Raw genomic sequence first — 13,015 nt, forward strand, 5'->3', positions numbered from 1 at the left:
GCATGCACCGGGGTGGGCCTGGTTTTTAACTGCGCAGGAGAGCCAGCGACCGGAGTTTTCTTTGTTCTTTTTGTTTGTGTTTGGTTTGCCAAATAAATGAGAAAAACGGAATCCTGTATGGTCAATCTACTCTTTCTGCCTGCGTAAACCACAAACCACGGTGCGTCAGTGGCCCTTTGATTAATGTTTGTTTTATTTTGATTTAATGGACAAATGGCCACTACAATGATCAACAGCATCAAATAAATCAACCTGCCAGAAGAGGAGTCAGAAAAACTTTCCTTTGTCTATCGTATAGAAAAAATGTGTTCTAATTTAATCACATGCAGTATTGCAATTATTGTAGACAAATTTCTTCTAATCATATCTTTATGAGTGTGATGGTTAATTGTAAGTGTCAAAAAAGGAAGAAGATATATTCAATTGAGCTGGCCAATGGTTTCTATTTGTCTTTTAACATGAATTAACAATCTTCTGACATTTTCCATCTGAATTAAGGGATGAACAATGATGGTCAAAGGTCATACGATTTCAGAAGCCCTTCTGTACATTAACTAGTTTTTACAGGCCGACATTTCTCATCTGTCTGATTCAAAAGGAAATACAAATGAGAACCAACAACAATCACAATGTAATTATGTAAAGATATTGTCACTCTTACCAAAAAAGACAGAAATCAAAAACACGGTCCAATCCATTTCTGATTTCACTGAAAAGTAAAAAAACAAAAAACAGACACAGTATGTATATATATATATATATATTTATATATATATATATATATATATATATATATATATATATATATATATATATATATATGTATAAGCAAATTAGAAAAGCACTAAAAGCATAATTTGCCGTTAGAGCATATATCCTGCATATGTACAAGATATTTTACACCTTCAGTAAGCTCGACCGTGGCTTGGTCAAATATTTGTAATAGCTATAGTTTTGAGAGTAGAGTGATAATAAAATGCCTAATAACTACTACTACTACTACTAATAATAATAATAATCATAGTAATTCTAAAAGAATTAATAGATTGGTACTCACATACACAAAGTCCAGTATTTTAACTCTTTGCAGCAAATCAACCAAACTTGGAATCGCTTTGTAATCAAATGTCTGTATCCTGTGCTGTGCTGCATTTGGTTATGCTCTTATTTAAATATACAAATAAACAATATGACAAAAGTCACCTTGGTTTTACATAACCATGATGTTTCAAAATGTAAATGTTGTTTTTTCATAAACCGAGGTCTACAGAAACCCTGTGTCTGTGTTAAACACTTTTAAAGAAGGTAAAGAAAAAGTGTTAAATGAAAGAATTCATCCTTTTTTTCAAGTCAAGACTGTACATTTCCTTCAGAGGCAAGAGAAAACAAACAAAAGCAACCCAATACATTGTACGTCTTACACTTGTCAAACACACTATATGATATATAAACAAAATACATTAAACATACAACGCTGCCATACCTTGTTCATAGACACTTAACAAAAACAGAGCTATGTCAAATGTCTTGTATGTAAACATGAACTGTAATCTACATTATTCTGTCATATCTAACAGATCAGCAGATATCTTCAGGAGAAGCTTACTTTCAACGAATCATGAGAAAAACAAAAGTAGAATACTAAATATATTTTGTGTTATACCATTTTTCTTAAGAATTTTTACATATCAGAGACTTAAAATAACCAAAACTACAAGACAACTTATCTTAAAATGATAATGTGAGAGGACACCGAGGCGGGTGCAACAAGAAATGAGGTACGGCGCTGAAGTAATTGTTATAATTAGACTTTACACTTTACACCTTCCCTGTTACTCTAGTCTGGATTTGACATGTCTAAGTGTAGTGATTTTTGATCTTGACCTGGGAAAAGACAATAAAATCCCCTTTTTTGTGTGTGTTTTTACAAATACAACAATGGGTTCACTATCTGAAATGTTTTCTTCAACAGTCTTTTGCTTCTCTGGATTAATGGGGTTGAGATTTGACAAGATTAAGACAAGTGATTTTTGATCTAGACCTGGTCCAATATCTTGCAGAGAATATTGTAAACTAAATTTCATCACTTATTCCCTTGAAATATAAAGGCAAACTCACAATCATTGTTGAGATCTGAACTCTTTCATCCTCCAAACATACAGACGGCTGCTATTCCCACAGATAAGTACTGTAAGGTATGTGCTCTCGCTACTATTTTCATATGCAAAGCATGACCTAGTTAAAGGTTACCTTTTGTGTACAGACCATGATGGGACCATGATGTAATACCTCACTTTAGTCACTAAAGGTGTCTTTCATGGGGCTGCAACTGATTTGTTTCATTATCCATTCCTCAGCTGATCCCGATTAATTGATTTGTCAACAAAATGACAGAAAATAGTGAAAAAATGCCTGTTATAATCCTTCATAATCCAGGGGGACATATGACAGGATAGACAAACCCAAAACCCAAAGATTTTCAGTTTACAATTATATAAAACAGAGAAAAGCAGCAAATCTTGACACTTGAGCAGATGCCATACATACAACCATGAGGTGGCAATTTGAGGTTTTTTTTAGTCTAAGTGAGTGTGACACTTATAATTATAATAATTCTGGAGTTCCTGCAGTCTGAGACCATTTCATTATGCTTCATCTGGGCAACATCATCAGTCGTAATTATGCAAAACATTGCCAATATGCAGATGACACACAATTGTATATCTTTGTTTCACCAGATGACCTCAGATCTTTGTGTACAGTAAAGCTGTATGGAAACGGCAAAATTAAAAAGAGCACTAAATGGATAATTGAAACGTCTTTGCCAAATAAATTCAATAACATTCAACTCACATGGTGACAGCTGTCAGTATTCCTGGATATATATTTATTGTCTTCGTCTCCAGACAGCATGAAACATGGCCAAAACAAGCTGACATAAAAGAACAAATAAAACTTGCCCAATTGAGACAAATTCCAGAACACTTGTCATCATTTCTCTCACTGGTTAGATGGCCAAGCCAACTTGTTTTGTTTCCAGTTCGCAATCTCTACTTCTTCTACTCTGCTTATTGGCAGATTACAGTCTACTTCTGACGACACAACGCTTTCCGATGCCAAGTTTATTTGCTCCAAACCAGTTTCAAAAGTTTGCTTAACATTCACTTGACAATTGAATGAAAATACGACTGATGACAACACACAAGGATCGTGTTACAACCAAATGTAATGACTGATTTTGCTTATAAGGACCAATGCTATTGGCCGTATAGCAGGGGCGTCGTTAGGTAAATAATTTGGCATTATTGGCTTTAAAAAAAAAAAAAAAATATATATATCTATATATATATAGATATATATAGTTAATTTTTTTATTTTGGTGATGTCATTAAATCAAACTGTTGTTTCTCACATGGACAAGTTATTTATAACTCTAACACGCTACATATGTGCGTGCGTTTTGGTTTGTATGTTTTCTCTTCAAATTACGATCAATATATCATCATACTGAACAATTTAACGGCACTAGGACCTTGGGGAGGCTGCTGCGCCGGCTTTCTCACTCTGCCAAGTAACGTCTCTCGTCAACGACATCCAGGATTATAGCCAAGGAGTTTAACGTTAGCTCAAAGTAAATGATGTACGGATTGAAATTGTAAGTACAGGTAGTTACAGAATGTGTCTATCTGTAGTTGTTGACGATTATTACCTGCTTACATTTAGGTTTACTTGAGGCAAATGAAAGGAAATATAGTTGTGGGCTATGTTAACACTAAGCTAGCTAGCTAGCTAACTTAGCTATTTTGATAGAAACTGTCTCCAGTGAGCAAGAGTGTGAACGAGCAAATTTGAAATACAAGAAATAACTATCTCTCTCTCTGTCCTTTGCATTAATATATCTCTCTAGTATTTTGAAACAATAATATCAGTCCCTATAGAATGTTGTTGTTTATAATCAGTTAATGGTATGTTTGACACTGAACTAGTTCATCTTTATCTCAGTGATAGTGTCCAAATGAGCATAAAATATCACTGGCATGTAAAAACTACACGGACCACAAAATACATGTAAATGTTGATCAAAATCTTATTCCCTTCTGCTCATAATAAAACAAGTAAACAACTCAAAAGTTGACACTGTCAGGTCCACTCTCCATCCATTGTGTGCGGTCCCTTTAAGAATTAGGATTTGGGAGTGACGCGGAAATTTTACTATGATCCTGAAATTCTGTCTCTTGTGTTATCATATACTGAATGCAAGCAAAACTACAGAGCAAAATCACACTCTTTCTGATTGAACCAATCTATGAACGATGTCTGAAACAATGGATATCCGCCGCCCCAAAAACAATTGCTGTGCGCTGCGCGAGCAAACATGCCCCTCCCCTTGGGGCTAAGCCCCTCCTTTCTTTGAATCCTAGAAACGCCCCTGCCATTTAGTACAGGTTGAATGACACACACATATACAAGTGTGTAATGTGGAAACTTGAAACCTCCAGTGAACAAACACTGATAATGGACTTTACACTGAGGTGGGAGACATCTTGTCTTCAGCAGTTCAACTTTTGAAATGAGAAGATATTTGCATATTCATAGATTCTGGAATTTTCAATGAGGGAGAAGGAAGAGAGGTAATTTTAAGTTTCAAATTTTTCAGTGAAAAAAGACCCACATCAGACACAAATTATGATTCACTACAGAGTATCTTTATATACGTCTTAAAACATGTCTGACAACAAAAGCAATTCTAAACAAAGCTGGTGATGACAGTAATAACATCACGTCCTTTATTTATCATGTATCATGTACAAGTGAAGGTGTCAATACAATTGTTAAAAAAGTAAGACAACAGAAAATTAGGTAACTGAAGATTAAAAAAAAGATGTAAGTGTTTAAAGTCATTATTTTTGGACTGACTTTTTTAAAACAGACAGACCATTAGCTCTTCTATTGACAACAAGTGTTTGCTGTTGTTACCCTGGTAACCAGAACAAAAGTTTAACGACTATGTAAACAACAAAAAGCCTAATCTTCTATTAGCGGATGTCTAATTACATACACAAATTACTTGATTAACAACACAACAAAACAAAATCATTATATGATTTAGTAGGCTTGCAGATACATTTTTTTTTTATAAATTTAAAATGCATTAAGGTTCTGTGCGTTTCTCCTGCTTTCTGGGCGGAATCTTCCATCCCAGTTTGAAGTCAGTCCATCCCTGATCTTTTAGCACTGCTGCCAGCTGAAGAGAAATAAATTAAATAAAGTACACTCTTTAGTTTTCTGTCATTTTCTTCATCCACTTTCATTTTACTTCCTAAAATAAACAAAAACAGAGAAAGAGCTGTACCTTCTGCAGGATCTGGGTGTTAGTAGCTGGATCTGTGATGTCAGCGTCCGTCTTAATCTCCATCCTGAGCGTGGTCTTCAGTTTTACAGCTGAACAGTAAAATAAACTTGCAGTCACAAAACAGCGAGACTCATACTGTAAATTTTGATTATAGATCACAAGAATTTCTTGTTGAATAATCACCTTGATGGCAGATAAACGTATGCCTTTGACTGCAGGTTTCGTCATCCCATTGAATTAAAGAATTCACAGCCATACAATACTGTGAGCCACCATAGTGATCTGGGCTGCCCTGTCGCCAGGATTTGAAGGAGCTTTGGGACTTGTCGGACCAAGTCCACCGCATTCGGTACAGACCGATCCAAGCTGTAATATTGCCTGGTTTTTTAGAATAGACCTCATCGTTTTCTTTATCGTTCTCAATCATAGCTAAGTCTGTGTAGTGTTCTCTACAGTAGTCGCGGGCGTTGGACCATGTTTTCTTCATTAAGATGAACACATAGGTTTTCTCAGTTTGTTTCGTCTCTGCAATAGACAGAAGTGAAGGCAGTGTAACAATTAATTACTGATGTATATTTGATAATGTCTACTTTTTTAAAAATCTAGTTTTAACTATGCAGCAAAAACATATTTTTAGTCTATTTATCTCTCTCTCTCTCTGTGTGTATATATATACGTATATATATATATATATATACGTATATATATATACGTATATATATATACGTATATATATATATACACGTATATATATATATATACGTATATATATATACGTATATATATATATACACGTATATATATATATACGTATATATACGTATATATATATATATATATATATATATATATATATATATATATATATACGTATATATATTACCTCAACAAACCTGGTGTGAATACAGCTTTAGCCTTAGATGGTGGCAATTTCACAAAAAGAGCGGTAGCTGTGACATTTTCTATGAAATTGTGTCAGAGGACAAATGCATTCAGTGTGTAAAATCCATGAACTCAAATCATTTCTTACCAGTGTAGCAAATAAAATCTAATGAATATGATTCACATGACATATCATTCCATTTTCCATTAGAGAGCATCCCGACACAGTTTTCATCTGCTTTTTCAGCAGATGGTTCCCCTCTCGCCCAGTTTTGGTAACCAGTTTTGCTCGTTTCACCAGTCGCCGACCATCTCCAGGAGTTGCTGTCATTGCCCATGCTGTCCTTCCAGGATTTTGGGTCGTCACTCATCCCGATCCATATCCATCCATTGGGTAAAGCAGGTCGTAGGCTGCTTACATCATCATTGATTTCGATGGTCGCCAGGTCGGTGTATTTCTCTCTGCAGTAAAGCTGAGCATCAGCCCAGGTCAACTCTAAATTAACATGGTAGTACTTAAGCGGGAGGAAGTGAGAGCAGGAGCTGAGGCTAAATCCTGAGGGTTGGTGAGGGAGGGCAGATTTACAGTGATTTACAATGCATGTAATAATTTCCATCAACATATAACAGCATTAAATCCAAGCAACTCATGCAGATTGTTCATAGCTTGACAACTATCACTGTTAATTTCTTTCACGCCATTATTATTCTTACTACAGTTACTTTTTACATATACAAAAATACATGTAATATAATAAAGTGCTTAGCACTAATCGGGGTCGATTAGTAGCTAAGCCTTAGCTACTAATCGACCCAGTACTATACTAAGTATCTTAAATTGTTAAATATAATATTCACTGGTGACATAACACTTTGAAAGGAGCCATTATGAGTTGGTTTAATTTGCTGATAATACTTCTGTACATTAACTCAAGTAACATTTTGAATTCGGAGCTTTACTCCTAGTTTTAAGACTATGGTACTTACTACTTTAACTCTGCCGTGACTTATGTCTTTAGTCTTGTTAACCTGAGAGATTTCAGCTATATTTGGTTTAAATTAGGTCACTATGAAGCACTTTTCCTGCTCATACTTCTATAAAAATGTATTTATTAATATATTTCTTGGTTCAACAACATGTCTATTCATGTAGTTCAAATTGCTCACCAAATGAGGCGAGTAAGAAAAAAGATTCCTGTTAAAAATGTCTTCCAATGAAAATAAACAAAGAGTTTTTATGCTCATTTATGCTTCATAATACATTTTAATTGCCAGTGAGGATCATAATAAATCCTTCTTTTGATAATATACTATGCATAAACCTTTGTCCCCAGTGAATTTACTCTGTTTTTACCTGCATGACTCAACAAGCTTACAGTGTTTTGTTGGGTTTAAGTGTGAACTGAAAACCAAAACAGACATCTCATCCGTCATTAAATTATTTAAATGACTTGACCTTACCAAAGAAGAGGAGAATCAGAGTCACATAACAATCCATTTCTGATTTTCACTGCAAACAAGAAGAAAAATGGGCAAATAATGAATGTAAAACTGAACTTTCAAACCTCTGCATGAGCAACGCAGGTGTTTCCAGTTATTCTGGCTGATTGAGATCTCTGCTCTGCTCACTAAACTTCATGAATGAAAAGATACAGAAAAGTCCTAGCAGCTGCAACAACAATAATGGGAAAACAAGGGAGAGCTCTAATTAGAAATTAATTGAAAACACCAGTGTACTATTATTATAATTGGTGTGTAGAGGCACCTTAAAACACAACAAAGTAGGCACAAGGATATATGCATGTTATTCTGTATTTGGTGATGCCCGGTAATCACAATTTTGGTGATTTGCAGGTCCGACAAAATCTAGAGATCCAGCTTTAAACTGGGTTCAATTTTCACCACCGGTTTGATGTGTAATTGGGACCTGCTCCTCTACCAGCTCTGAAGTAAACAATTATTGCCCTGCAGTCCTTGTTTATTGTTAAAGTGAAATGGAGAAATTAAAGTATACTTACAAGTTTAAAATCCAGCCGTTGAATGTTGTAAGGTTGAGATTTGAACTCCTTGTTGTTAATCATCCAATAATTCAGACAAAGAAAACATTGGCTAAAACCCCCTTGAGTAATATATAGTGCTTGATAATATTTTCATATGCAAAACATGACTTTGGGAAAAGTCATCCTTTGGAGGTTGGTTGCATCATAAATATTCAACAATGAAGTCATCAGCCTCCTCTCAGCATAAAAAAGTGTTGCATTTCTCAACATATTTTGCAACTTTTGCTCAAGCTGCATTAACTGACTGTTTTGGTCATGTTTGTTTGTACTGCACCTTTTAAAAGGCATTGAGAAAAGAAACGCAAGGCAATTTTAAAAGACCAACCCGTTCAAAACATCCAGTTTTCTGCCAGAAATATCCTTAGGTTTAAGCAACAAATCTACCTAGTTAGGTGAGGAAAAGATCATGGTTTGGGTTCAAATAAACCCTTTCTGGGTGCACATTATGTCAGGTGAGTTGTTAGTCACTCTGCGTCACTAATAGGTGCAAATATGTCAGAATTGCCAGAGGCGAACAAACACAATGTACTAAATGGATCTGTAGTGTCTCTGCTGCTGCTGCATTTGCCTTTGTTTTAAGCTCATTGTTGAGTTAAGGCTGTGTGATATCAAAGGTCATGTAATGAAGGTAGGTGTGTGTGTGTGTGTGTGTGTGTGTGTGTGTAAACTGGACTGTCGTACTTTTGGCTCTTTTCTTATTTTACATCTGATTTACAACTTCAGTTCAAACAATTAGCAGTTAGTCATTTTATTGAATTAAATATAGTTTATTGTTAACTTCTCACTGTAATTAAAAGCTATCTACAGATCTTTAAGATTCTTAAAGTGCCTTAGATGGTAATAAAAGGTCAAACATTTAACTTACAAAAGTAAATTAAATGTTTTGTCTTGCCTGCTGTAGGCAGTAATATTAGTTATATTAATAAGTTCTGTTGTAGGAAACATTCAACTCACACGACTTGTCAGCTGTTTCTGCTGTCAGTGTTCCTGGATATACATTTATTGTCTTCGTTTCCAGAAAACGTGAAACATGGCCAAAACAAACTGACATAAAAGAGCAAATAAAATAAAAATATAATCCCCACAATCCAACACATCTTCATATGTACTGTTTTGTTCAACATATGTCAGGATAGACAAACCCAAATATATTCAGTTTACAAATATATAAAACAGAGAAAAGCAGCAAATCTTGACACTTGAGCAGATGCTCAACCGTGAGGCGGCAATTTTAGTTTTTTATAAATCTAAGTGAGTGTGACACTTATAATTATTCTGGAGTTCCTACAGTCTGAGCCCATTTCATTATACTTTATCTGGGCAACATTATCAGTACGACATTACAGTAAAGCTGTATGGAAAGGGCACAATTTGATTAAATTATAACGTTTTTGCGTTCCCTTGAGGTGGTTTTTGCCTTTGTTTTAAAAGAGCACTAAATGGATTATTGAAACGTCTTTGCCAAATAAGTCGCAGATGGTTAGGTGACCAAGGCAACTTGTTTTGTTTCCAATTCGCAACCTCTACTACACTGCACTGTTTGTTGGCAGATTACAGTCTACTTCTGACCACACTACACTTTGCGTAGCCAAGTTTATTTGCTCCAAAGTTTGCTTAGAATTCTCTAGACAATTGAATGAAAACACGACTCATGACGACACACAAGGATCGTGTTACAACTAAGTGTGATGGCTGATTTTGTTTATGAGGACCAATGCTATTGACTTGAATGTCACACACATATACAAGTGTGTAATGTGGAAACTTGAAACCAGAGAACAAACACTGATAATGGACTTTACACTGAGGTGGAAGACATCTTGTCTTCAGCAGTTAAACTTTTGAAATGAGAAGATATTTGCATATTCATAGATTCTGGATTTTTCAGTGAGGGAGAAGGAAGAGAGGTCATTTTAAGTTTCAACTTTTTTTTGTGAAAAAAGACCCACATCAGACACAAATTATTATTCACAGCAGAGTATCTTTATATACTTGTCTTAAAACATGTCTGACAACAAAAGCAATTCTAAACAAAGCTGGTGATGACAGTAATAACGTCACGTCCTTTATCCATCATGTATCATGTACAAGTGAAGGTGTCAATACAATTGTTAAAAAAGTAAGACAACATATGTGTTTAAAGTCATTACTTTTGGACTGACTTTTTTAAAACAGACAGACCAGTAGCTCTTCTGTTGACAAGTGTTTGCTGTTGTTACCCTGGTAACCAGAACAAAAGGACTATGTAAACAACAAAAAGCCTAATCTTCTATTAGCGGATGTCTAATTACATACACAAATTACTTGATTAACAACACAACAAAATCATTATATGATTTAGTAGGCTTGCAGATAAAAAAATATGTTATAAATTTAAAATGTATTGAGGTTCTGTGAGTTTCTCCTGCTTTCTGGGCAGAATCTTCCATCCCAGCTTGAAGTCAGTCCATCCCTGATCTTTTTGCGCTGCAGCCAGCTGAAGAGAAATAAACTGGGCTTTAGATATGTACGTAAACTTCGTAAAATGTAAACAAACACGTCACAAACATCAGTAACATAACTTCTAAATAACTCTTCTGGTTAAAAGTCCTGTGTTGGTCTCTCCAGCCCCGTGTGGGTTTTCTCAGTCTTTATTCAACCACACGTTTTCTCTGAGTGTCTGATAATGACGCGGATGGGTTTACACGGCATTTACTTGAAAGACCGCTGCGTCTCATACGGACGCTGAAGGATACCCTGTGCGTCGGTATCAGACCCTAAAGGGGGCGTGACGAAGCGGTCGGTATCCGACGCCCTGGAAATGAGAATGAGCTGTAATATTGTCAAAAATGACACAGGCGTTTTGGATAATGTACCGTCATAAAGCATAAAATAATTAAAATAATTAATGCAACACAGTTTTACTTGAGGGAGTTATGTGATTTAACAGCTGTTAACATAGTACATTTTCATCTCATTTGTTACTGAAGTCTGATTCTTGAGGTCTGATGCCAAAGGTTAACTGATTCTAAGGTCCGATGCCGTGAGTTCTGATTAGAACCGATTCTGATGCCCGATTCTGGCAACTGATCTTAAAATCTGATACCAAAGTTCTGATACTCAGGTCTCATAGCCGAGTTCTGAAGCCTGAGGACCGAATCCTGAGATCTGATCTAAGGTCTGACGATGGCCAAAAATGTTTCCTCTTTTTTTCTCATGAGAGAATGAGAATATGGGCTGGAACTTTACCTGCTGTAGGATCTGAGTGTTAGTAGCTGGATTTGAAAGGTCAGCATTGGTCTGAATCTTCACCCTCACCACGGTCATCTTCACTTTAAAGGCTGGACGGTCCAACAAACAACCAGAAGCCAAGGAGAGAAATATTATTGCACTGACAGAAAAAAACAAAACAGAGAAGTAAATATGTGATTTATATATATATAGTTTTACCTCCATGGCACCAGAAGGTATGCTCAGTGTTACAGTGCAAATCAGTCCACTGGTGTGAAATATCAGCTACACAGTACCCATTACCAGATGGCTCTCCACTTTGCCAGTTTCTGAAGGAGCTGCTGCTCTTGTCGGACCACCTCCACAGCACACGGTACAAGCCAGTCCATACATTGTACGGTGGTATTACTGAAGTCAGCCTTGAGTTTTCTTCATCATTCTCCATCATAGCCAGGTCGGTGTGATGTGTTCTGCAGTAAGTCTGGGCATCCGTCCAAGTCAGGCCGATCTTAATTAAAGTATATACTTTCTGGTCTTTTAAATGTTTATCTACCGATAGAAGACAAAAAAAAAGCTTCTGTTACTGCACAGACTTGAGTGTGTGATCAAGTTAATAGCAGCTAGAATAAAAACAGGATGTTATTGCTGTCCTCCAGGGATTTAACTTCTCACCTTGCTGTAGTGATGTACACTACAGGGTGTGTCAGTACACTGTGACATCATTGAGGGGGGTGATCTGAGGTAGGGCTGGGTGTTATGGCTAAAATCTTATACCCTGATTTAAGTAATTTCATATTCCAATAATGATATACATCATCATATAGCATGTTTTCTGGTAATTCAATAAATAAACTCTATATCAAATAATCACATGGTAAAGCCTTTTTTTTAATACTGGCAAAATAAAAACTACTGAGTATTTTCTCATTTAATTAAGAACTTTAAAACAAAATGGCCAGATTTTTCTGAAAAATATTGAGTTGAGCTTCAACATTTCCGCATCATCTCATATTCTCTTGAGTAGGCAAACCAGCCATCTTCAAAGAGATATAAGATATCAAATAAATGCATTTAGGCAACGTTAACAGGCTCTCATTCTTTTAATTTCCTCTCATTAGTTAAAACAGAATGTACGCTATCCGTTCATAATAGGTTAATTGATAAAAGTAGGCTATGATTATCAGAACAATACAAACATTCAGGCTCAAAAGTGTACTGGGGATAAAAATGTTAAATAAAAGACCAAGAAATTTCCTCGGACCACACCCAAATAAACTTTCAACAACAGTATGCAGTTCTATTCGGCTTTTCACTTCTCTCTTAAATCAATAAACACAGTATTTGTTCTTACCGTAACAAACTAAATATAGTTGGGAGTGACAGTTATGATCATGCCATCTTCCATTAGGGTCCATCATCACACAGGTGTCATCGAAGTTATATCGATTTGGTTGACCTGGTTGCCAGTTTTGGTAGCCAGTTATGCTTGTCCCACCAGTTGCGGACCATC

This window comes from Cebidichthys violaceus, unplaced genomic scaffold, assembly GCF_023349555.1.
Source record: "Cebidichthys violaceus isolate CVI_PGR_0920_01 unplaced genomic scaffold, fCebVio1.0.p SCAF_123, whole genome shotgun sequence".
Classification (NCBI taxonomy): Eukaryota; Metazoa; Chordata; class Actinopteri; order Perciformes; family Stichaeidae; genus Cebidichthys; species Cebidichthys violaceus.